Source organism: Pseudophryne corroboree, chromosome 3, assembly GCF_028390025.1.
Source record: "Pseudophryne corroboree isolate aPseCor3 chromosome 3, aPseCor3.hap2, whole genome shotgun sequence".
Classification (NCBI taxonomy): Eukaryota; Metazoa; Chordata; class Amphibia; order Anura; family Myobatrachidae; genus Pseudophryne; species Pseudophryne corroboree.
This window is the reverse complement of record NC_086446.1, coordinates 57,476,616-57,498,219: the sequence shown is the minus strand read 5'-3', so window position 1 is coordinate 57,498,219 and position 21,604 is coordinate 57,476,616. Positions and strand designations below refer to the sequence as shown.

Sequence of the window (21,604 nt, the reverse complement as noted above, 5' to 3'; positions counted from 1 at the left end):
CATACCCCCATGTATTGGTTTCGGTTTTGCCAAAACTACCCTCATTGGGGGGGGGGGTTCTGGTTTTGGATATGGATTTTTTATTTCGAAAATCAACTATAATCCTGTTTTTGTTACTACAATATTATTAACCTCAATAACATGAATGTCCAGTAATTTCTAGTTCATTTTGACCAGCTCATAATATTGTTAATCAATATTGGCCAAAGGCTGGCTAAACGAAGTGACAGAGCAGTTGTACAATCACACATCAATTACTTTAAGACTCTAGCACTTGATCTATTAAACATTGCAATATAACAGTGGCAGGCAGGATGACAGCTTTATAAAGTAACTATATGACCCCATAGAAAGAATGTTTTCAGTAGAAGAGGACCCAGGGCAGTGGGGGTGGAGAATGTATTGGCAGACAGGTAAAGCATTGATTGATTGATCAATTGATTAAAATGTACTTATTTAAATTAATTATTTTAATTTAAATAATGTATTACAAGGGAAAAGGCCATAAAATAATAAAATGTTAAATAGCCAAGAATTCTTCAGAATGGTAGAAACTGGTTTATTTATTGATTTATTTAATTGATTCATTTAGAATTAAGTAAAATCAGAATGTGTTTTTCAGGAACTAAGAAGAGAAAAGGGCATGAAATAATACAATGTTAAATGCGAAGGATGCCTGACAAGGGTTGAAACAGGAAGCCAAGAAAATGGTGGCCATACTACCCCAGCTCTTCCTAATTGTGTAAGACACCCATGTAGCACATTTATTTGGTGCACCAGAGAGTATTATATGTTTAACTACAGGGTCGTACTAGAAAACCATATTATACATATTAATTTGCCAGTGGTTATGATTAAAATGGATAGAAATTTATTAACAAATTCATATACACGTATTACACTTAAAAAATCGAAACTATAAACATAAACAGCACCAAATTGATACATACATATGTAACAATTAAATCATAGCAATCAGCCAACATTGATTGTTGCTAGAATGTTGCAAATCATTATTGCATGTATCTAAAAGCTTAACTAAGCATATAGCTGTCCCAAAATGTAGGAATCAAATGGGTTACAGGTGTTAATGGTGTTAATTGACCGTTTAGAGACTGGAGTCTACTGTAGAATATAGAAAGTATTGTCACTTGTAGTTAATTATATATCCGAACTTGAGCTTTGCTGAATTGTACTCCCTAGTGATACCTTATCAATTGCAAAATGCTAGATGACAATGAACTATACACCGTGCTGCTACTCACTCTAACCCGGTATACTGGACCTGTTCGAAAGGTGAGAGGAGGTAGTCACTCCCGAGCAGCCTCGGCAGTGGCGGAACTAGCGAGCGGTGGGCCCAGGTGCAACAAAATGCTTTGCCCCCCCCCCCCTCATCCTATCCAAGTCCACCCCCTCACCCCTGGAGAGACAGCGTCCCCTTTTTACACATAATGGCAGACAGCGTCCCCCTATTTACACATAACGGCAGACAGCGTCCCCCTTTTTACACATAACGACAGACAGCGTGCACTTTTTACACATAACAGCAGACAGCATGCCCTTGTTACACATAATGGCAGACAGTGTGCGCTTTTTACACATAACGGCAGACAGCGTGCCCTTGTTACACATAACGGCAGACAGTGTTCCCCTTTTTACACATAACGACAGACAGCATGCACTTTTTACACATAACGGCAGACAGCGTGCCCTTGTTACACATAACGGCAGACAGCGTGCGCTTTTTACACATAACAGCAGACAGCGTCCTCTTTTTACACATAACGGCAGACAGCGTCCCATTTTTACACATTACGGCAGACAGCGTCCCCCGTTTTACACATTACGGCATACAGTGTGCCCTTGTTACACATTACGGCAGGCAGATTCCCCCATTTTACACATTTCAGCAGACAGTCCCCTTTTTTGCACATGAAGGAAGAAAGAAAGAAAGAAAGAAAGAAAGAAAGAAAGAAAGAAAGAAAGAAAGAAAGAAAGAAAGAAAGAAAGAAAGAAAGAAAGAAAGAACGAATGAAAGAATGAATTATACTTACTGTCTCCGCTGGCTCAGGCTCCTCGGTGCAGCTTCCGGCAGAGATCACGATTCCTGGGCAGGAGAGAAGGAGGAAGAGGGAGGTGGAGGAGAGAGCCGCAGCAGCTCTGTGTTATTGGTGGAGGCGCTGCTGCTGCTGTCCCAGTCCTTCACCATAGGCTGTTCTCCGCCGCTGTGAATGCTGGGATGCGCTTCACAGCGGCAGAAGACAGCCTATAGTGAAGCAGAGGGACAGCAGCAGCGCCTCAACCAATTACACAGCACTGCTGCCGCTCCCTCCTCCACCTCCCTCCTCCTCGTTCCCCCAGTGTCCGCTGCACTCCTCTCCGGGCGGCTGTGTGCTGCGGGCAGTGGTTGCCCGCAGCACACAGCGGCATGTAATGGGTCAGTTTGACTCATTACATGCTTTGGGCCCCTGGACAGTGGCGGGCCCCAGTGCAATGCACTGGTCGCACTGGCAGTAGTTCCGCCTCTGATCCTCGGGTTCAGCTGTGTGAAGGTGTGTGGCAGCTCTTGCAGTTGGCAGCGGAGTCAGCTGCTGTATTAGGGATTACCAGCTGGAGACTTTGTAGTTAGCTCACGGCAAGAGTGTCCAGGGCTCGTTGTCCTAGGGTGCAGCGGCTCAGATGTTTGTGACGGCCCGTACTGCTACCCGCAGGATCAACAGCTATGTTCAAAGTGAGCGGGATTTGCTTAGTGGTTAGCTCACAGTGGGATATGCCCGTGCTCACCGGTCCAGACAGGGAGTCCTAGACACGTTTTGACACTTCCTATGACTTTATCTCTAGGTGATACCAGAGAGAATGAGGGATAATACCATGTTTATTCTCCTAAATCTAGTCCACAAGTGGTGCAAGATAAAATTGTCCTTGGGCTCTCCCACCCAGCCTTATGTTGTATATTAAGAAGAACATGCACAGTCTAACAAACCAAACACTCCAGTGACAAGTATTTGAATTGTTAGGGCCCCACAAAACATTTGTTTTGGAAGGTGTACCACCAATCAGTACTGAGAAGGTTTATGATGAGGGTGCTGGTGGTGGAAATTGCATGTGCTGGTCCAAACTGCTGGCAGCTGATACTGGACGGCTTGTTATTATTTTGCAGGATTTTTTCAGATTTTGATAAATAACTTGAATTATCTCGCTGCAAATGACATAAGAGCGAGGAGGTGCCTAGCTGGTTAACACCCCTAACTCTAATAACTTTGGCTTCACAAATAATACAGATACCTTAAAAATGTTATCAGGATTTGGGCATAAATAATTACACACGTGAGGTGGATTTTTTAGTTTTATGCTCAAGCTTGACATTGGCCTTCTTTTTATCACAAGCAAGAACTGCTGCCACTGGAGTCTGATTTACTTTAACACAAACAACATCCTCACCATTAACATCCTCATCATCACCATCCTCAATAGCATCAGATACACAAATATCCCCCCCCCATCCTGTTGCATTTCTTCCTTGCTAGCATCATCGATTTCTATTTCACCCTCTTTACTTCTACTGCTCAGCCACACATATCAGAATTTGCAGAAATTGTGGATGGAGGCTTTTCTACGAGTCCAATGTCAGAACTGTCAGACTCAAACATAGCTAACGTGGAAACTCCTGGACTTCCCTCGTGGACTTGTAAACACACAATTTGTTCTTCAGCCTTAGTGTTCCCTGGCACCTACCTGTTTGTTTTAAAGGTGACACCTCTACTAGACTCAGAGCAAGAAGATGTTGCATCATTGTCACAACCGGCCGGCTAATTTCCCAGATACTTCAATCTGAAATCGCCACCAGTGACTTATAGTTAACTCAGCATGTGTGGTTTATAAAATCCAGGTAACTGCCTCCAGAAAAAGAGTCTTTAGTGATGCCACACTAGAAGGTCAAAAAAGGAAGAAAAAGGGGATTCCCTATATTGGGCACACTCGGACTGTATTATTTTCATAAAGTCAAATATCTATCATGATAGATGACCACTAATCTAAAATATAACTTTTATTGAGATCTTTAAAACATAGGCGAAATATAGTGCATGTGAATAAATTGTGAAAACATAATAAAGTGAATTAAAAAGCTTAGTCACTGTAATTGTTGTGTTTCTTCACTGTCTCCAGTATCTAAACAATGTCACAATATCTGTAGCAATGCTAGTTGCCTTATGTCTGATAATGATACCTTTGTATCTAGGAGTGAAATACTCCTGTTACAATTTCAATATACCACCACTATTATGATTTTTATCCCATACTTGCAGTGTGCGCATCACTGACTAGTTATACTTGGGTGGTGGATTGTACTTTAGGTGCCTCCTGTTGTTAGGAATTTGCTGCTCCTAGGAGAATTCCCTGTGCTGCTGCTCTCTACATATGAAGCCTGAATTTGTAAATTTATTCAGGATGTTTTGCTCTATATGTCATTAAACTTTATTCATGATTTGTGTATCACCACCAAATATACATATATGTGACGTATGGGGAAGTTTTATATATCACATCCCACATAAAGTTTTTTAATATACTGCTGACATTAGAGCACTTGTTTTTTTATAAAATAATTTTTATTGTTAGAATTGCAACGCTCTTTTTCTGTGTGGTTATAATCCACACTTATTGATTTACCTGTCAGCACCTATCGCACACACGTGTGTAATATGTATGTGATATATAAAACTTCCCCATACGTGTGACCCATAGTGTGACCAAGGTTAGATGTTTGAAGATGAATGATGCAGTTTTCCACCCTGAAACTTTAATAACTGGTACAAGATAAGAGATTATTATCTGTTCCATGAACATACATTTATCCTTCTCCCCTATCCCTGGATAAAGCTAGGTCAATTTCAGGACAGAGCTTAGCAGTGATGTTGTTCCATGTTGTTTTCATGCAATAAGATACATTTCTGATACTGCTGTCTGTGTGTGAATGTAACATTCCCGTCAAAAACATCATAGGAGGTTACAGAAGATGATGCCTGACTAGGTTTGGCCCTGGATTCCACATTCCACAATAGGCATTTCTCTAATTCAAGAAACAGCAGTAGTACTGGCAGGAACATCACTCACAATCAAAAAACCCTGAACCCACACAAGTTTTATTATTTTCCTTTTTATATCAAACAACACACCGCGACTCTAGTAATGGTGGTTGCACAGCACCTACTGAACAATATTTTTTATCACAGTACCTGCACACACACACACATAGGTTTTACACACTGCCACTCACAGCACTTCTAATAATGGTGGCACGACACCTTCTGAACATTATTTTTAAACATAGTGGGGGTAATTCCAAGTTGATCGCAGCAGCAAATTTGTTAGCAGATGGGCAAAACCATGTGCACTGCAGGGGGGACAGATATAACATGTGCAGAGAGAGTTAGATTTGGATGGGTTATATTGTTTCTGTGCAGGGTAAATACTGGCTGGGTTTTTTAACACTGCAATTTAGATTTCAGATTGAACACACTCCACCCAACTCTAACTCTCTCTGCACATGTTATATCTGCCCCCCCCCCCCTGCAGTGCACATGGTTTTGCCCAACTGCTAACAAATTTGCTGCTGCGATCATCTCTGAATTACCCCCAGTGCCAGAACCAGAATATATGCAAGATTTCCCCCAAAAAAATATTATGCTTCTAATGGCATATTTTAAATGACACAGACAGTGCTTCGGCTTTACTAGAACAGCAACACATTGCTCCAGCACAAGAATGACTAGTCCGCCTCTGTGGCCGAACACAAGGGAGGGACTTTTATTTACAATCCAAAACATGTGAGATCCTGTGCCGGCAGATTATGTATTGCCTTGTTTTGAGATCCAAACCCAGGAGAAAAGGGCCCTACTCACTGGCCGACCCGCCGCCGAGCTGCCCGACGGCGGATACGGCCGACGAGCGACCCGGCGGTGGGGGGGCAGTGACGGGGGGAGTGAAGTTTCTTCACTCCCCCCGTCACGCAGCTGCATTGAAGTGCAGGCAAATATGGACGAGATCGTCCATATTGGCCTGCATGCACAGCCGACTGGAGACCAGCGATGAACGAGCGCGGGGACGCGCATCGTTCATCGCTTAGGTCTCCACACTGAAAGATATGAACGAGTTCTCGTTCATTTATGAACGAGATCGTTCATATCTTTCTAAAAATCGGCCAGTGTGTAGGGCCTAAAAGAGCCGAGCATTGACTTGTCACAACTCAGAAACATTAAGTACGAGTGGGTTTAGTTTCCAAGAGAAGGAGCCCAGTCATCTCTAGTAATAGGTAGCTGGCAAAGTGACATGGCCTCACACATTATTAGTATCGGGCATGGCCTGGTTATTTTATGGCTAATATTATGATACTGCAGTAAAATTCTGCAATATGACCACTGGTCAGTAAGTATTACATATCAGCACATCAGTTACGGCAGTGATGTATTGGGAGGTTAGACTATGTTGTCTTCTCCAGTAGATGTGCTGCCTCCAAGCATCATACAGGTCATTTTCTGTCATTCGGCTCCTGTTTGGCAATGTTATCCAGATTCAGTCCAGAGAAGAGTCATCAAAGGCTGTATATAAGAGATGTGGAAGATTAATTAATACAACAACCTGGTCTGAGATTCTCAGTGTCTGCAAACAGTTTCTTAGACAGTGGTGTCTTACATTGGTAGTATGGGGATACGATCAAAGCATGGAAAGTAGCATTTGGAACATACCATGCTGCAATACAGTAGGGGGGCAAACACAATTACATTATTTTTAGATGCAGGGTAAATACTGTCTGGTTTTGAAAGTAGCCTACAAATGCTGCACAGCTTTATTTTTAGACTGCAAATTAGATTTGAGTTTGTATATACCCCACCCACATCTGTCTCTGCACATGTTACATCTGACCCTGCAGTGCAGCATGGTTTTCTTACTTTGCTCACATCTCAGAATCCGTCCTTTTATGTCAAGTCTGACATTGGAGAATTCAGTCCCTGGTATGTATAGAGTACATGCCGGGAGATCCCTGATTACTGAAGACTTCGTCCAGACTTCCAGTGGAGCAGGACACTCCCAGATCACTACACTTCCCTATTAAAGTAGCCGGTGCAGGGGTTTATGATGCTGTTTGCACAGTGGACAGTGCTTGTGACTCTCATTATTTCGTCACCTAGGGGAGGTCTCGGAAGCAGGCAAGTATGAGCTACAGTTAGAACCATGCTTTTTGTGGCTCCGTCTGTGCCGCAGTGTGCCCGCCGAGTCCTACCGTAGTGTCTGGGACGCACGTGTGTGTGTGAGATGCGCACGAGCCCCATTCACTGCAATGGGAACGTCTCTGTGCACTCCCATAGCGCAGCCAGGTGCCGGATCACCTAGCCACGCTGGGAGTGCACATTTGCGATGGAGCTGCATTAGATGAGAGCGACTCCATCTGTATATGCAGACAGGCAGTACATTATTGTGGGGGCTATCACAAACCAAATTTAGTATGAGGGTGCTGCTATTGTGATCCTTAGAGCCGGAATCTTCCAGCGGAATCCTAGTACAGAGCTTCCAGTGTCACTATTACAGAATGTGTAAGACCTGAGAGCAGCAGTAGATAGGGGTGGAATCGGGGCAGACCTGATATACACCTCACAGTGCTGTCATACAGAGGCCAGGTAACAGTAAGAGGAAGGGGAGAGATCCTGCTCACATGTATCCGCTCAGTGTAACGCTGACATTACACCACACGCTCAGGGCTGATTCTTAGCGGTACACTAATATTACCACACATGTGATTTGTGTCTCAGAGGATGTGTATAAATATATTAATGTAACAGCCTCCGGGATTTGTAGTGAGATGCCCCCCGGAGCCCTCACAGCTGCCCGCTCCTGTATACACATTTACATCATCAACGCAGATCTGGAAAACATTGACTTCCCGAGTCTGTCTGTGGTTACTTAGAAAGTCCGTCGCAACTGAGACGCTGGAGAGGTGAGTCCTGGGTAATAGATCACAGTTGTCGGCTGATACAAAAAATCTGGACATGCCATGTTTTTGCCACCACTCCCCATTATCGCCCACAAGATGGCTGCTTCCTGTTAGTCTATTGCCAATGAATCATACTGCAACCGCAATCGCAATTCTATCGCAGTGTGTGCGCATAATTACAGTGACACACATGCAGTTTAACAATAGTCATTCAATTGCAAAAACTTCGGCATAGTGAATCACATTGGGGTGACTTAGAGCTACACTTGAGCACTGTGCATCAGTCCATGCTGAGCAGCACAACTAAGGGCGAATCATGTGTCATGAATGTGGGGGCATCGTGGGCATAGAGGAGGAATTGCAGCAATTCAGAGGTGGGTGTATACAGAGATCCGTCTCTTGCACTGAGGATAGAGCTGGTGTGAATGTGCGCTGATAGTGATGGTGGCTGCTCTCACAGACGTATGTATGAGTGGTGCAGCCACAGAGGTGCCCATCTCTGATTACCGGCTGAGACCTATAATTATCCCTTAGATCCCAGTATGGCTGACTTGTGAGCAAATCTGTATCATCCCCAATAAATGCTAATGCACTTTTCAAATTTCAGTATAACACAATCTTGTGGATGTAACTCAATAATCTTACACCAGAAGCTGCAGAGGCGGCCTCACACACTCCCGAAGTTTTATTCCAGAGTCCCCCAGAACATTCCCTATCAGCTCCAGTCTGGTCAGAGAGCGGTTTGTAGTAAGAACAGAGCGGAGATCATCACAGCAGGAGGAGGTCAGACCACAGCTCCATAACCTGATGAGAGAAGAGGGATCTGTATTAGGTCATTTCTTATCACTTACAGCCTCACATTCAGCATGACGCCATCACTGACAGAATAATACAGAGTACAGTAGATATAATTGTTGGTGTGCTGTGTATATCAGCTATTAGGCTATAGTTACTTATGTGCCAGTGAAAATGTTCTTGATTTACTGTATATAGATGATGGACAGTTATATGTGAGGCCAAAGAATGTTTCCATAAAGCAGAGGCAGCCAAATGTGCCCCCCCACCCCTCCTTACTGCAGATAAAGTCCAGCCCCACTCCCTGTCTGGGATTCTTCCAGAGATCCAGACTCCTCTACCTGGACTCTGGGGAGGGGGGAGGGGGGGTGGTGTAATAGGGGCTTGGTTTGCTGAGGTCTGGGATTTTGGCCAAAATTGCCCATATCTTTAAAGTAGCAATCATTTACAAGGCAAAGTTGTTCGCTCATTGCCGACTTTCGCAGTGCAGCGATCAAGTGAAAAAAACGTCAAAAAATGCACATGTGCATGGTACGCAGCGTGCATGCCCTAAGTACTTTCACACAAAACTTTTTAGATTTCCACAAGCTCAAGCGATTTTTTTTCATCGCTCCAGTGATCGTAATGTGATTGACAGGAAGTGGGTGTTTCTGGGCGGAAACTGGACGTTTTCAGGGAGTGTGCTAAAAAATGCAGGCGTGCCAGGTAAAAACGTGGGAGTGTCTAGAGAAACAGGGGAGTGGCTGGCCGAACGCAGGGCGGGTTTGTGATGTCAAACCAGGAACTAAATGGACTGAGGTGATCGCAGCCTAGGAGTAGGTCTGGAGCTACTCAGAAACTGCAGGGAATTATTTAGTAGCATTTCTGCTAATCTTTCGTTCGCTATTCTGCTAAACTAAGATACGCTCCCAGAGGGCGGCGGCCTAGCGTGTGCACTGCTGCTAAAAGCAGCTAGCGAGCAAATAACTTGGAATGAGGGCCAAAACCAGGTTGGTTTTACCTTGTAAATGATTGCCGCTTAAAAAATACGGGCAATCTCTGCCGAAATCCTGGATCTTGGCAAACTCGGCCCCTATTACATTTCCCCCCGGATGTGGTAAATGCTTTGCACAACTCAGCAATGTCACTGCTGGGCCGGCCCTCTCTACAGCTGCATGTGCCTAAGGGGGACATTTACTAAGCAGTGATAAGAGCGGAGAAGTGATCCAGTGGAGAAGTTGCCCCATCAACCAATCAGCTACTCTGTATAATTTGATAGTATGCAAATGATAGGTGTTACTTGCTGATTGGTTGCCATGGGCAATTTCTCCACTGGCTCACGTCTCTGCTCTTATCACTGCTTATTAAATGTCCTCCTAAGGGGTCTTATTTACTAAGCCTTGGGTGGAGATAAAGTGGACCCAGATAAAATACCAGCCAATCAGCTCCTAGCTGTCATTTTTTAAACCCAGCTAGTGACATGACAGTTAGGATCTGATTGGCTGGTACTTTATCTCCATCCAAGGCTTAGTAAATAGACCCCAAAATGACTGCAGTGCTGGGGACATGTAGTGGCAATGGAGGGGAAGACTATAGGAAGCTCTTCCAGACAAGAGACTGACCAGTGACATTCGGCAGGATGACATTTCTGAAAATGTAAGTAATATGAGGGGGCCTCTGGGCTGGCATATAGATACAAAGATGGGGGGGGGGGGGGGGGCACAGAGCCCTTAATTGCTTGGAGGCAAATTGAAAAATAAAATGTTGTCCCTCCAGTCAAAGTAATTTTCATAATATGACAGTCCAAGAAAAAGTTTGGAAGCCCCAATAATACATCTTGTGGCCATCGAATGGCTTTCCATAGACTACAGGGTCTTTTTTATTGCTCAGAAAACCAAATAAAGCCTATGGGAAATTACCCGCAGTATAATATCGCAGTCATTGATTCAGCCCACATTATCAGAGATTTTGTATCACCTGCCCAAAGGCAGGTGAAACAAAATGCCCAACAAATGACTTTTTTTGCATCCACAACATCAGGGATCGGGATAAATTCCTGGATCTCAGTATTTTCATGCGACAACAGATATTTTTTAGTCGTGAAAAAATGGGGGGTAATTGAATTGCCAAATAATGAGCATCGGGCAAAAATCGAGAATCCACCACTGACTGCGTCAAAAATACCACAATTAATTTAATTCATCTTTATATCTAAATTAAGCAGAGCTTTCTTAAATGATTCAATACACAAATATTAATCATATAAACATATTAATAATGGGTGATTTATAAATTAACATTTGAATAATAAAGATATCTATGGGCCTTTTTATCAAGCCTTAAATGATACAAAAATGGCTGTTGTCACATGATTAAGGCAAAAATGTAAGTGACAAAGCTATTTGACAGCAGCCTAACTCAGGAGATTTCCTGCATTTTTCAAGCTCACGCAGAATACTGCAGATCCCCAAATTCCCAATACGAACTTCAAAGTGGAGCTATTTATTAAGCTATATCTCCCCTCTCTTCCCCTCAAACATGGGAATCGGCAGCAGCAGGGTGTGAGCACTATACTAGGGGGCATTGTTTAACTGGCACTGCTGAGGGCATTGTGTATCTGGCACTGCTGGGGGCATTGTATAACTGGCACTTCTGGGGGCATTGTGTATCTGGCACTGCTGGGGCATTGTGTAACTGGCAATGCTGGGGGCATTGTGTAACTAGCACTGATGGGGCATTGCGTAACTGGAACTGCTGGAGGCATTGTTTATCTGGCAGTGCTGGGGGCATTGTGTATCTGACACTACTTTTAGCATTGTGTAACTGGCACTACTGGGGACATTATGTGTATCTGTCACTACTGGGGGCATAATGTGTATATATGGCACTCCTGGGGGCAGTATGTATTTAAATCGCACTACTCTGGGCATTATGTGTTTAAAAAAAAGTGTATGCACTAATTGATGCCCCTCCCCTTTGGTAGCTCCGCCAAAATCGCCACCCACATCTACCTCACCTACCTGAACCAATTTTCCTACTAAAATAACACTGGGCTTAGATGTAGAAATGTAGGTTTTGTGTACACACTGGTTCAGTGACTTGATAAGTTACCTGAAGAGGAGAATTTCCAGCTGGAATGTTATGAGACTAGAAGAAAGTCTTGAGTGTAGGAGGGCATTCCACAGAGCGTGTGCAGCCTGAAAACAGTCCTGTAACCGTGTATGGAATCAGATAATGAGTGTGGATGTGTTTCTGGGAAAAATGCATCTGGAAGGAGCAAAATATGTCAAATGGACAGTATAAGGCCCGATATCCACCACATTTAATTTCCCATATATATGAAGTTCTTATGAAAGGGGAAAACAGTGATGTGTCTTCCTTCAAATCATGCCCTTCTCTTCTCTGCCAAAAAAAAAATATTATACCCTCTCTTGCCCCATTATCTGAAATAATCTCATGCTATGGGACAATTTCAAGTTTTGGTAAATAAGTGTGAAAGTAGGTTGTTAAGGTAGTGAAAGCAGTTATATGTCTCTTTCCTATTCAGAACAGAACACTACCAATACACCCAGGTCCTTTTATTGGATGTACACTTGTTCAGCCATGCAAAGCATGTGACATTGAGCACAGACGTGAGATCAAAAATCTGAATTTGTGCTGTGGTTCTCCATGTGTGTGGTTCTACAATATATAAATAAAAATAAAAAAGAAGAATAAGATCATCACCCATCTGTCTTTGTGTCTCCAAACATCTGACCAGAGTAGAAATGTCCAGAGTTATAAAATAACTGGTAATAATTACAGATGTGTGGTTCAGTTTTGCTGAAAACCAAACACACAAGCACTTGGGGTTTCTGAGGAGAACTAATCATGGATTGTCTCATCCCCCCTAGTAAGGATCTCAAAGCAAAAAAAAATCATTTTACAAGAAATGTTTGACTCTTGTGTTTTGGAATTTATACTAGAACCTGATTCAGAGATGGATGATAATTCAAAGCTGCTTGTAAGTGGCTTTGAATTACTGTACCATCCAATTGTAGGAGATGTCTCAGTAGAAGAGATTGCAACCGACATCACAAGCTAGGATCCAACAGTTCATGCAGATGCAGCTGACCAATAGAAGGGGGGTCTGCGAGGCCAGGAAATCCGTGTGGTGACATGCAGACCCTGTACTCTCCCCTCCCAGAAAAATGGGGATGACACGCCCCCGCTTCCGGGAATGCAGGCCACCCCTGCCCCCTCAATGAGGGGAAGTACAGGTGACATTGCAAGCAAGGCCCATACTGCACATGCGCAGCTGCAGATTACCGATAATCAGGAATATTGAAGTATCAGGTCTTTGCATCCATCTCTGAATCAGGCCCTTAGTCCCTCCCTTGTGATCAGGTGACATGTCACACTGGATGGCAGAGGGAGAGGGTGTGGACTGTAGTTCTTCAACAGACACCATTATAGAGAGTTGTAGGTAGAAATAGTTGGCGGGAAGAGTGACTGCCGGTATGTTTGCACTGTGTATGTGTATGTCAGACATACTAGATTGTAACTGCAATCCAATGCACTCTGCAAACAGGCTACCGTCACTATGGGCCTTATTCAGATCTGATCACAGCAGCAAATTTGTTCTCTAATGGGCAAAACCATAGAGGTCATTCCGACCTGATTGTAGCTGTGCTAAATTTACACTTACACTGACATGCAGGGGGACGCCAAGCACAGGGCTAGTCTGCTCCACATGTCAGGCCGTCCCCCCCTCCCCACACAAGTACAAAAGCATTGCACAGCAGCGATGCTTTTGTACTTGAACAGTAGCTCCCAGCCAGAGCAGCTCCTGCGGCTGGTCGGGAGTTACTCCTCACTGCCCGGGACGCAGCGGCTGCGTGTGATGTTATGCAGCTGCTGTGGCCCGCCCCCTGCACAGCCCGGCAACGCCTGCATTGGCTGGACTGCGCCCACAAAACGGCAGCCAAATGCCGCCGTGCCACCCCCTCCCGCCCAGTGACCGCCTCTGCCTGATTGCCGTCGGCTGTTAGCCATGCGCCGGCGCATGCGCAGTTCTGACCTGAACTCTGCGCTGCTAAGAACAGCAGCGAGCAATCAGGTCAGAATGACCCCCATATGCACTGCAGGGGGGGCAGATATAACATGTGCAGAGAGAGTTAGATTTGGGTGGGTTATTATTTAGATTTCAGTTTGAACACGCCACACCCAAATCTAACTCTCTCTGCACATGTTATATCTGCCCCCCCCCCCCTCCCTGCAGTGCACATGGTTTTGCGCATCTGCTGCGTTAAGATCTGAATCTGAATCAGGCCCTATTTGTTTATCAGACACTAATAGCACCAGCAAACCAGTGCAGACAGGCTCTTGTGTATGTTTGATAGAACATAACAGTGACGTGCGGTGGGGTGAGGCAGGTGAGGCAGAACCTTTCCTGTCATACTAACGCATATGAGCCAGAGTTTTGACTATGTAAAGTATATGAAAAATACAAATAATTTATTTGAAATATCTTCTTTGCATTATTCTAATAATTTTTATAGCCAAAACTCTGGAGTAAAAAGTCTAATGTATTGCGTCACCTGCATATCTTTTCTGCACATATCTGACCAAAACTCTGGGAGTTTATAATATTGTACCTATGTATAATGCCCACATGTATATCAGGGACGTGCACTGAGGTAAATGGCTCAGGAGACACTGGCTAGCCGCAGAGCCAGATTTACATGCAATATATGAGCCAAAGCGTCCATCTGGGCATCATACACAGGTGCAGCAGTATATATATCTGTGCATTATACACAGGTGCAGCAGTATAAACTTCTGAAAATTTGATGAGTTTTGATCATAGATGTGCTGAAAAGATAGCCTGCCTCACCTGCCATAGACTTTTTACTCCAGAGTTTTGGCTATAAAAATGATTAGAATAATGCAAAGAAGATATTTCTAACATATTCTTTGTATTTTTCATATACTTTATACAATAAAAACTCTGGCACAAATGCTAGTATGACAGGAAAGGCTCTGCCTCACCCCACCGCACGTCACTGATGTATATACTACTGCATTTGCGTATAATGCCCACATGTATATACTGCTGCACCTGTGTATAAAGCCCACATGTATATACTGCTGCACCTGTGTATAATGCCCACATGTATATACTGCTGAACCTGTGTATAATGCCCACATGTATATACTGCTGCACCTGTGTATAATGCCCACGTGTATATACTGCTGCACTGGTGTAAAATGCCCAGATGTATATATTGCTGCACCTGTGCATAATGCCCAGATGTATATACTGCTGCACCTGTGTATAATGCCCACATGTATATACTGCTGCACCTGTGTATAATGCCCACATGTATATACTGCCGCACCTGTGTATAATGCCCAGATGTATATACTGCTGCACCTGTGTACAATGCCTAGATGTATATACTGCTACACCTGTGTATAATGCCCACATGTATATACTGCTGCACCTGTGCATAATGCCCACATGTATATACTGCTACATTTGAGTATAATGCCCACATGTATATACCCACATGTATAAGTTGGTTAAGGAGATATTTTGTAAGATCGAAATGTCCTCCATAGAGGCTACAAAATAGACACAAACACAAAGGGCAGGCATAGATGGTGCAGCCAAGGACTTCCAGTTCTTGGCGATCAAGGATTTAGCAGCATTACATGTGTGTACTATTAATTTATATTGTTTTTTATTGACCGTATGAACTGAGGCATTCAATAGTACCACTGTGACATCGCTCAATATGGGTGCACTCATAATCCTTGGTAGCAGTGTCTACACCTGCTTCCAAAAACCTTGTATTATTGGGCACATCCACCATGTGTGATAAAATGTGATAAACACAGTTTCTCCAGCATAGGTTTGAGGATGAAGAAACATGGTATGAAGTCTAGACGTTGGCAAATACCACCTGGTGTATACCTTACAGCATGTCTTTCTAATGGCCACGCTGAAGCTTTAACTATCCTAGATCTAATAACTGACCATTCCTCATCATCAAATGGAGTTGGGAGGTCTGCCTCCCATGCTATCTCATGAATTTCTCGGTTAGGGGGAGTTGGGGCTAAACTAGAACGATAAATGACAGACATGTTGCCTTTTCGGCCTATTGCGAATGAGCACAGGCGTTCAAATGGAGAGAGTATTCAGCGTTTACTGGTGGGAAACTGAGAGTCTTAGGTCCTCTGCTGTTCTCAATCTATACCTCCTCTCTTGGTAAACTAATCAGCTCCTTTGGATTTCAGTATCATTTGTACGCTGATGATACTCAAATCTACCTATCCTCCCCAGATTTATCACCATCTGTATTGGCTCGTGTGACTGGATGCCTGTCTGCCATTTCATCATGGATGTCCTCTCGCCACCTCAAACACAACATTTCCAAAACAGAATTATTTTCCCACTAGCCAAGAGTTGTTACCAACCTGATATATCCATAACTGTTGACAATGCAACTATCCACCATATCCCATAAGCTCGCTGCCTAGGTGTCACCCTTGACTCTGAACTGTCCTTTGTTCAACACATTCAATTTGACTCTAAATCATGTTACAAGCACCTTAAAAACATATCCAAAATATGCCCTTATCTTACACAAGACAATGCAAAAACTCTAATCCAGGCCTGGCCAACCTGTGGCTCTCCAGCTGTTGTAAAACTACAAGTCCCATCATGCTTTGCCACAGTTTTGCCATTAGGGAATGCTAAAACTGTGGTAGGGCATGCTGGGATGTGTAGTTTCACAACATCTGGAGAGCCACAGGTTAGCCAGTTAGTGTTCACTCTAGGAGTGAACTGGGGCAGGGCGCCGGGCTCAGCGGGGGCACACGTGTGCGCGCGGCGAAGCCGCGCGCGTGCCCGAAATGGGGGCGTGACCACGCAAATTAGGGGGCGTGGTCACGCCTCCGTCATTTTAGGGGGCGGTGCGGCCCACAGACGCTACTATAGAGAGCGTCTGTGGCCGGCGACGTCACTGTTGGGGGCGTGCCCAGCACCTCCGTCGGTGCTGGGCTTCCCCCAGCCCTCTCCCAATGCGTAAATGGATGCCGCGCGCATGCGCACGGCATCTATACACGCCGGGAGGGCAGGGAGCGGGCAGCTGTTATAGCAGGGCGCCGCAAAAGGGCAGGGCGGGTTTTGCCTGTTAAAAAACGGGCAGGGCGCGGCGCCCTGCTAAAACAGCCTAGAGGGAACACTACCAGTCCTGCTCTAATCCATGCTCTCATTATCTCCCGCATTGATTATTGTAATAGTCTCCTTACTGGTCTTCCCAAACATAGACTCTCACCACTACAATACATTTTAAATGCAGCTGCGAGGCTAATCTTCCTTGCCAGACGTTCTTCATCCGCTGATCCGCTCTGTCGGTCCCTCCGTTGGTTACCGGTATTCTACCATGTTAAATATAAAATACTTTTACTTACATACAAGGCTATTAACCAAACTGCACAATCATACATTTCCTCACTCATCTCAAAATATCTCCCTACCAGACCTCTCCGCTCTGCACAAGATCTGCCTCTCTCATCCATTTACCTGTTCCCACTCAAAATTACAGGACTTTACCCGGGCTTCACCCACTCTGTGGAATGCCCTCCCACGCACAATAAGACTCTCCTCTAGTCTCCAAACCTTTAAACGTTCCCTGAAAACTCATCCCTTCAGACAAGCCTACCAAATTCCAGACCCATCCACATAACCTTCAATGCTTCCCTATCCAGTTACATCCTCTCTGTACAGTCCACATAACCTCACATTTTGTCTTCCAACATTGCTGGGTGATCATATCATACAACCCATTAAGAACCTAGCAATCTGGGGGACCATTATGTAATGGGTAACATCTATCCTTCTGTCAATGCCTATTTCCCTATAGAGTGTAAGCTTGCAAGCAGGGCCTTCCTACCTGTATGTCTGTCTGTCTTTGCCCAGTTTTGTTCTATAACTGTTGTTCTAATTGTAAAGCGCAACGGAATATGGGCCCTCATTCCGAGTTGTTCGCTCGTTAGCTGCTTTTAGCAGCATTGCACATGCTAAGCCGCCGCCTACTGGGAGTGAATCTTAGCATAGCAGAATTGCGAACGTAAGATTAGCAGAATTGCGAATAGACACTTCTTTGCAGTTTTTGAGTAGCTCCACACTTACTCTGCCACTGCGATCAGTTCAGTCAGTTTCGTTCCTGGTTTGACGTCACAAACACACCCAGCGTTCGCACAGACACTCCCTCGTGTCTTCACACTCCCGCGTTTTTCCCAGAAACGGCAGCGTTTTTTCGCACACACCCATAAAACGTCCAGTTTCCGCCAAGAAACACCCACTTCCTGTCAATCACACTCCGATCACCAAAACGAAGAAATTTCTTTGTTAAGCCGTGAGTAAAATACCAAACTTATTAGCAAATTTACTTGGCGCAGACGCACTGCGAACATTGCACATGCGCATTAGCGACTAATCGCTCCGTTGTGAAAAAAAAATAACGAGCGAACAACTCTGAATGAGGGCAATGCTGCGCTATATAAGACACTGCTAATAATAAATAAATTTGAGTATATTGATATTGGCAAGAGGCGGGGATCAAGTACTTTGTTTGAAAGTAATCAAAAGTGGCCGAGGTAAATTGGCCTTTTACATGTTTAAACCGGCTGATTTGTAGGTTTCGCCAGTAAGAGGACTTGTGCTAATCACAACCTGGGGGGAAAAGAGGGTGATTCCAGTTAGGGGACATGGGAGAAGGAAACTGAGCAAAATCTATAGATGAGCAAAGTTTGTCGCATAGTCTGAGGGTAAAATGCACAGTCAGAATTTTAGTAGGCCGAGGCTGGTCTATGTGATTTAGGGAGCCACATTAACTTGTCTACTCGTCCACCTTGAATCATATCGTTTTCAAGATCTACCCATCTCCTGCATCCGTATTCGGAGTGCCACAAAATTACTTTATTGAGTTGGGCTGAATAGTAATATGAAGGGAGCACTGGGAGACGAAGGCCTCCATCAGGTACAGGTTTAGCTGAAACCATTTTACGGATACGAGGCTTACCTCATGCCCAAAAAAAACAATTACAAATCACTTGTGCTGAAATTGGGACAGGTATGGGCAGAGTTTGAAACAAATACAGTAGTCTTGAAAGAAGATTCATTTTAATTTAATTTATCCTGCCAAACCATGAGATGTAAAGGGATTGCCAACTTGCTCAGTATTTAGCTAATGTTTGAAACATAGGGGTATAATTATAAACAAACAAGAATATAGCGCGAATAGGTCAACAATGAGAAAGTTAGGTCATAAAAGCAACACAGTTTAATTTCATGTTAAAAGCAGAGAATAATAAACAACATGGGCCCTCATTCCGAGTTGTTAGCTCGTTATTTTTTTCTCGCAACGGAGCGATTAGTCGCTAATGCGCATGCGCAATGTCCGCAGTGCGACTGCGCCAAGTAAATTTGCTATGCAGTTAGGTATTTTACTCACGGCATTACAAGGTTTTTTCTTCGTTCTGGTGATCGTAATGTGATTGACAGGAAGTGGGTGTTTCTGGGCGGAAACAGGCCGTTTTATGGGCGTGTGCGAAAAAACGCTACCGTATCTGGGTAAAACGTGGGAGTGACTGGAGAAACGGAGGAGTGTCTGGCCGAACGCTGATTGTGTTAGTGACGTCAAACCAGGAACGACAAGCACTGAACTGATCGCAGTTGCCGAGTAAGTGTGGAGCTACTCAGAAACTGCTAAGAAGTGTCTATTCGCAATTTTGCTAATCTTTCGTTCGCAATTTTGATCAGCTAAGATTCACTCCCAGTAGGCGGCGGCTTAGCGTGTGCAACACGCGAGCGAACAACTCGGAATGAGGGCCATGGTGTACACTTAATACAAATTAAGGAATAAAATCTTCAAAATAAGTAAAAGAAAGTGCTACTCCCACTCGTATTTATGGAGATCAAAAAGGGATAGTTCAATCGACCTGTTCCATTTGAAATAGTCCCAATATCCACAGAGAGGACAATGCAAATCACACCTTTTTAATTACCACCAGTGTCTTTCAAGGTGTTTAAGCGAAATGGCGTCTGCAGGTGGCAGTTCCTTGTTCGGTGGTACGATGCAAAGTGAACGGTGTGAGAAGTGCTTTAAGGCACCGTGTGAGTGAGAAAAGCAGAAAGGAGTAATTAGCAGAAATTACTGCTCCAGGTCCTATATGCTGAGAAGAAGATAAAACACCCCCTACCGCCGATGGGACATCAAAGCTGCTGATAACACCCCCCAGCTATACTGCTGGAGGATGGGTAACGGCCCCAGTGCATTTCTTCACCCAGGGGCCTACACTGCTGTTAAGATGGCCCTGCTCCCTGTCGCCCTCTCACCATCACCCACTGTCTCTCCCTGTTACCTATCCCTATTACCCGCTGCTCCCTGTAACCCTTTCCCTGTTACCCTCTCCAGTGCCGTAACTAGGCATTTTAGCGCTGTGTGCAAGAAATGACATTGGCGCCCCCCCCATGCAAGATAGGGACAGTGCCCGTCGTAGGCGCGCAAAAAATATATAGGGGCATGGCTTCATGGGGAAGGGGCATGGCCACAAAATAATAGCAATTCATACTACGGTGCACAGTAGTCTCCATTATTCAAATTACGCTGCACAGTAGCGCCACTACACCAGGTAGAGCCCCTTTTATACATTACAGCAGACAACGTCCCCCTTTTTACACATTACAGCAGACAGTCCCCCTTTTTACACACTGCGGCAGCCAGTCCATCTGTTTTACACATTGCGGCAGCCAGGTCCCCTTTTTACACATTGCAGCAGCCAGGCCCCCTTTTTACACATTGCAGCAGCCAGGACCCCTTTTTACACATTGCGGCAGCCAGGCCCCCTTTTTACACATTGCGGCAGCCAGGCCCCCTTTTTACACATTGCAGCAGCCAGGCCCCCTTTTTACACATTGCAGCAGCCAGGACCCCTTTTTACACATTGCGGCAGCCAGGACCCCTTTTTACACATTGCGGCAGCCAGGCCCCCTTTTTACACATTGCAGCAGCCAGGACCCCTTTTTACACATTGCGGCAGCCAGGCCCCCTTTTTACACATTGCAGCAGCCAGGACCCCTTTTTACACATTGCGGCAGCCAGGCCAACTTTTTACACATTGCGGCAGCTAGGCCCCCTTTTTACACATTATGGCAGATGGTGTCCTCCAGAGAGAGCGAGAGAGAGAGAGAGAGAGAGAGAGAGAAAGAGAGAGAAAGAGAGAGAGATACATACTTACCTTCTCCCTGCTGACAGGCTCCTCGTGCTGGCATCTCCCTCGGTGCAGGCAGGTGAGAAGGAGGAGGAGGGAGGGGGACTGGAGCTGCAGCAGCGCTATGTCATTGGTAGTAAGCACCGCTGCAGCTGTCCCCTCTCCTTCCGAATTGGCTGCCCGGCGCTGCTGTGGATGCTGGGATGGAGGAACCGCATCCCAGCATCCACAGCAGCGCCGGGCAGCCTATACGGAAGGAGAGGGGGATGCTGCAGCGGCGCTTACTACCAATGAAATAGCGCTGCTGCGGCTCCCTGCTCCCCCTCCCTCCTCCTCCTTCTCACCTGCCCGGCGCTAGCCTGTAGCTCTCCTCCCTGCACAGCACGGCGGCGGCGCACGGCGCAGACTTAGAGGCGGCATGTAATGAGTCAATTTGACTCATTGCATGCCGCTGGCCGTGCGCCCTCAGGGCAACTGCGCTGTGTGCCAAGCCCATTTGGCACACACGTAGTTACGGCCCTGACCCTCTCCCTGTCAGCCACTACTTCTCCATCACACCTTTCTTGTCACCCTCTC

At 45.0% G+C, this 21,604-nt stretch overlaps 1 long non-coding RNA gene across 1 annotated transcript; it reads right to left on the bottom strand.

The window, feature by feature from the left end:
* Positions 1-5,584: 5,584 nt before the first annotated feature.
* LOC135057482 (uncharacterized) lies at positions 5,585-21,218 on the bottom strand. Its single transcript, XR_010244150.1, has 3 exons — positions 21,056-21,218; positions 8,636-8,794; positions 5,585-6,599 (listed from the first exon to the last, which is right to left on the bottom strand). It is a non-coding gene; the product is annotated as an uncharacterized LOC135057482 (long non-coding RNA).
* Between the last annotated feature and the right edge of the window lie 386 nt (positions 21,219-21,604).